At 35.0% G+C, this 4,776-nt stretch overlaps 1 long non-coding RNA gene across 1 annotated transcript; it reads right to left on the bottom strand.

The window, feature by feature from the left end:
- Nucleotides 1–2,466: 2,466 nt before the first annotated feature.
- Nucleotides 2,467–3,009, bottom strand: LOC139904634 (uncharacterized). The gene is made up of 2 exons (XR_011778922.1): nt 2,863–3,009; nt 2,467–2,763 (listed from the first exon to the last, which is right to left on the bottom strand). It is a non-coding gene; the product is annotated as an uncharacterized lncRNA (long non-coding RNA).
- Between the last annotated feature and the right edge of the window lie 1,767 nt (nt 3,010–4,776).

The raw sequence follows: 4,776 nt of genomic DNA on the forward strand, positions 1-4,776 counted from the left end.
CAGGAGGAAAGTTCAAGTGTGGTTAGCACATATTTCTATCTTGGTCAACAATTTGGTACTAAGGAAGAAGCAATAAGTTATATAAGGTTGCATGCTATAGAGACAAGAAGACAGCTTTGGTTAAAAAAGAATGACAACATAAGGATAAGAGCTGTGTGTAACGGGTTAAAACGAGGATTTAACGAGAAGGATGGTAGTAATGAAGGTGAAGATAAAAGCTGGAAATGCAAATGGGTAGTATATCTCTCAAAACAACCAAACAAAGAAACTTGGGTTGTGAAAACATTTAAAAATGAGCACGGATGTCTAACTTCTAGAAATATTAAAATGTGCACATATGACTTTCTTGCATCAAAGCTGACTAATAAAATTCCTTCAAATCCTAACATGCCTATAAAGGCAGTGAAGTATCAACTTGAGTCTGAGCATGAGGTTGAGGTTACTAAAAGCAAGGCATATAGAGCTTTGAAGTGTGCTAAAAAAACTGTCCAAGGAGATTATGAGTTACAGTATGCACATTTAAGGGATTATTTGGAAGAATTGAGAAGATCTAACCCTGGTACAACTACAATTGTTGATGTTCAACAATGTGATTCTAGCTCTGATAATAGGATTTTTAGGAGGGTGTATATATGTTTAGGACCATTAAAGGAGGGTTTCAAGGCTTTGGGTAGGGATTTGCTTGGATTAGATGGAGCTTTCATGAAAGAACCTGCTTCAGGAGAATTATTAACAGCTGTTGGAGTTGATTCAAATAATGGTATATATCCATTAGCTTATGCTTTGGTGGAAAAGGAGAAGTATGATTCTTGGTTGTGGTTTTTAGATTGTTTAGGGAAAGATTTGCGTCTAGATACACGTTCCAATTTTACTTTCATAAGTGATAGACAAAAGGTAATATATATTACTAAGGCTTATCTGGTATATACTTGCTTGCAATTATATATATATATATATATTCATCATAAATTGTTGTTTTTCAGGGACTGTTACAAGCTGTGGATAGACTATACCCATGTGCAGAACACAGATATTGTGTAAAGCATCTACATGGTAACATGAAGGCTAAATGGAGTGGAGACGCATACAAGAATCACCTGTGGAAGTGTGCTACATCCACAACTGTGCCTGAATTTGAGAAGAACATGTTAGCATTGAAGGGTTTTAGTGAAGCATGCTGGATTTGGTTGAATAAGATACATCCTAAACATTGGTCAAAAAGTCACTTTACTGGTTTGTTTAGTTTTTAAATTAATCTTGTTAATAAAATTTTCCATTATTAGTAAAATAAATGCTTAGTCAATTGCATTATGTTTGCAGGTAGAGCACAATCAGATGTCTTACTTAGTAATATGTGTGAGGTGTTAAATAGGTGGTTAGTTGATGCTAGAGATAAACCAATCATTACTTGTCTGGAATTTGTTAGAGAGTATCTAATGAAGAGAATTGTGAATGTTATTAATCGGATGTCCAACTGTAAAGGTCCATTAACACCAGCTGCAACTAAAATATTCGAAGGAAATCAGAAAGATGCACATAAGTTGACTGTTTTATGGAATGGTGGTGGAAAGTACCAAGTTAATGGACCCCATGGTGAACAAGTTGTGGTTGATATAGTGAATAAAGTGTGTGCTTGTCGAAGATGGGAGCTAACGGGTATACCTTGTAAACATGTGGTGATTGTACTATGGAATATGTCAAGGGTGAATGATGAGAATGTTGGTCCACTTGAGTCTTGGGTGCATCCGGTACACTGGTTGTCTACTTGGAAGAATACTTACAACTACAAAATTAATCCAGTCAATGGAATAGATTTGTGGCCTAAGAGTAATGTACCAACCAAATTGTTACCACCAATAAAAGAAGCTACAGCTGGAAGACCTAAGAAGAATCGAAAAAAAGGGAAAGATGAAAAGGTTGACTTGAAAGGAAAAACCAAATTGTCAAAGCAGGGTTCAATTAATCGTTGTGGTAATTGCAAAGAACCTGGGCATAACAAACGGCGATGTACTAATGCTGGGGTAAACACTGGTCAGAGTCAATAAAGGTCAAGATTGCTGCTTTGGGTCAAGAATGGGTCAACAATCTCAAGTTTAATGTTTTAATGCTACTTTTGGTGTTTTATGCATATTTGGTTCATGAATGATATTTTGATGTTATTTCATGTCAAGTGTAATGTACTATGCTACTTTTGGTGTTTTATGCAAGACTGCTTTTCTATTTGGTGTTTTATGCAAACTGTTTTATGTCAAGTTCTGCTATTTCATGTCATATATATATATATCCTATTTCGTAATACAGTACTGATATTCCATGTCAAATATATCTGCTTTTATGCTGTATCAGTACTGCAGAAAAATACTTGAACAACAACAACTGTAACTGCAAAATTTCATGTCAAATATATCTCCTTTTTTGCTGTAACAACACTGCTATTTCAGTAAACAATCGAACTGCAATATAACATCAATAAGAAAAATTCATTTATAATCGAACTGCAGGGTACATTCAATATGAAATTCCAAATTACATTACTTTCAAAAGAAACTGGATCGAAAGAAACTGGATCGAGCTACAATCTAACTAATAAGAAAATTTGGAATAAACAATGACAAAACATAACAATATCAAAAGAAACTGGATCCATCTTCTTTTCCTTTCCTCCATCTTGAGTTTCAATTCAAGCATTTCATTCATCTCCAATAACTCTTCTCGATCCATCACTGGTGGGTCATACCATTGTACAAACTGACATTTGGACCACTATATAAAAAAATACAAACATTATTCTACATCAGAGTTCATAGAAACAGTATCATGTTGCAGCGAATTTAAAAAAAAAAAAATTAAGACAGTAAATACCGGAATTGGGCAAGCGTAAAATCTTCTTCCTGGGTTTCTCTGAGTAGTTGATGTGCGAAGAACCGCTTTTCTACCATACCAACAATTAACCATAATCGTAATTTTCGAATTAGGGTTCTAGACCTGGTAAAAACAATTTGGGAACTAGGGTTTATAAGAAAGAATCGAATGGCAGAAAGAATGATACGGTGTGCCTTTTTAATACCACTTAAGTACGCCATTGGTCCTCATAGTTATAATTGTGTTACATCCTAGTCCCTAAAGTTTTTAAACTTCATATATAAATAATACTATACATAAATGCAAAAGACAATATTACCCTCACGTGTTTACCACGTGAGTAACACTTCTGGTAAGGAGTTAACGTCTGTTAAGGCCAGGGATGAGAATGAAACTGAGATGTAACTTTAAGGTTGAGGATGAGAGAAAATAACTTTAGGGATGAGGATGAAACAAAGGCCAAACATTAAGGACGAAATAGGTAGTTATGTCCCCTCAATATTACTAAAAAATCACCAATGCCTCCAAAATTGAATAGTCTCACAAAATATGCAATAGATGCTGCGAGTTCGGATTTTGGTAGTGTCGCACTCAATCTGCTGGATATGATAGAAGAAGAAGAAGAAGAAGAAGAAGAAGAAGAAGAAGAAGAAGAAGAAGAAGAAGAAGAAGAAGAAGAAGAAGAAGAAGAAGAAGAAGTCGTCGAACCGATCCCAAAAGCGCCTAGAAGATTTTAATTTATGTTCGTGTTTATGTCGTTTTCCTTTTGAAAAAAAATGTAACCGTATTAACCTTTGTTGTTTAATAAATGTGATGTTCAAAAACAATTTTTTATTTGTTATATAATTATAATAATAATAATAATAATAATAATAATAATAATAATAATAATAATAATAATAATAATAATAAAAATTGAGGAAGTATGTCATGGTTGGCATTGGTGTGTTATGGGAATGTTATGGAAGGAAGTGGTGAGAAATGAGGAGAGAGAAAGCTGATGTGGCGCTGAGGAAATGCTCATGACAGCGTCATGATTGGGATTGGTCTTATAGGGCCTTAATTTGAGGTGTTTGGTAGGGTGGACGAGTTGAGTCTAAATTGATCCATGTAGTTTAGGGCCAGATTTAGGCATCATTAGTTTGTCACAAGGTTTCTCCTTCAATTGTTTTTCAACGATCATTCTTCCGTTGAAGTTCTTTGTTTAAATACGAATTCATGGGGGTTTGAGTTTTCAAGGGTTGTATGTTGTTGTATTTGTGTTTGATTCAATGTTATGATTGTTGGTTATAGTTTTGGTTAGAAGAAATGGATATGGTTGCTTTGTATTTGTGAATGGATGTTATCCCACATAGGTGGGAGGAAGAATTGGGAGGGGTGACTTGGTTATAAAAGGAGTGTTAAGCCTCACTTCCAAATTGCATCAATCAATACACTTTAAGTATTTGATTATTTCTTTCTTTCTTACCCTTGTTTGAGAGTTGTATTAGTTAAATATTTTGGAGAGTGTAGTTGGCTTAAGAGAGTCGTCTATATCATTGTAACAATTTGTGATATAGTGTATTTCTCTCTTTGGGGGCCGGTGGTATTTCTCCTATTTTGGAGTTTCCACGTTAAATCTTGTGTTGTGTATTATTCTTATTTCTTTACTGTTTTTCATTGGGCATTTGGTGGGAATTAGTGAGACCGTAATTTCTCAACAACTGGTATCAGAGCGTCAGGTTTGACGGGGGTCTCGGTTATAGGAGTCGGAGTATGCTCTGTGGTTGCCACGGGAGTGGGTCGTCCACATCAGAAACGAGTCCTATTAATCGTATAGGGTATCTGGTTAGACAATATTTTTTCTGATTCGTAGTAATAGTTGGATTTGTTAGTGGCGAGTTGTGGATTTCCGATTTAAAGGGTCCTGGCTAC

Source organism: Rutidosis leptorrhynchoides, chromosome 4, assembly GCF_046630445.1.
Source record: "Rutidosis leptorrhynchoides isolate AG116_Rl617_1_P2 chromosome 4, CSIRO_AGI_Rlap_v1, whole genome shotgun sequence".
In the NCBI taxonomy this organism is placed as follows: Eukaryota; Viridiplantae; Streptophyta; class Magnoliopsida; order Asterales; family Asteraceae; genus Rutidosis; species Rutidosis leptorrhynchoides.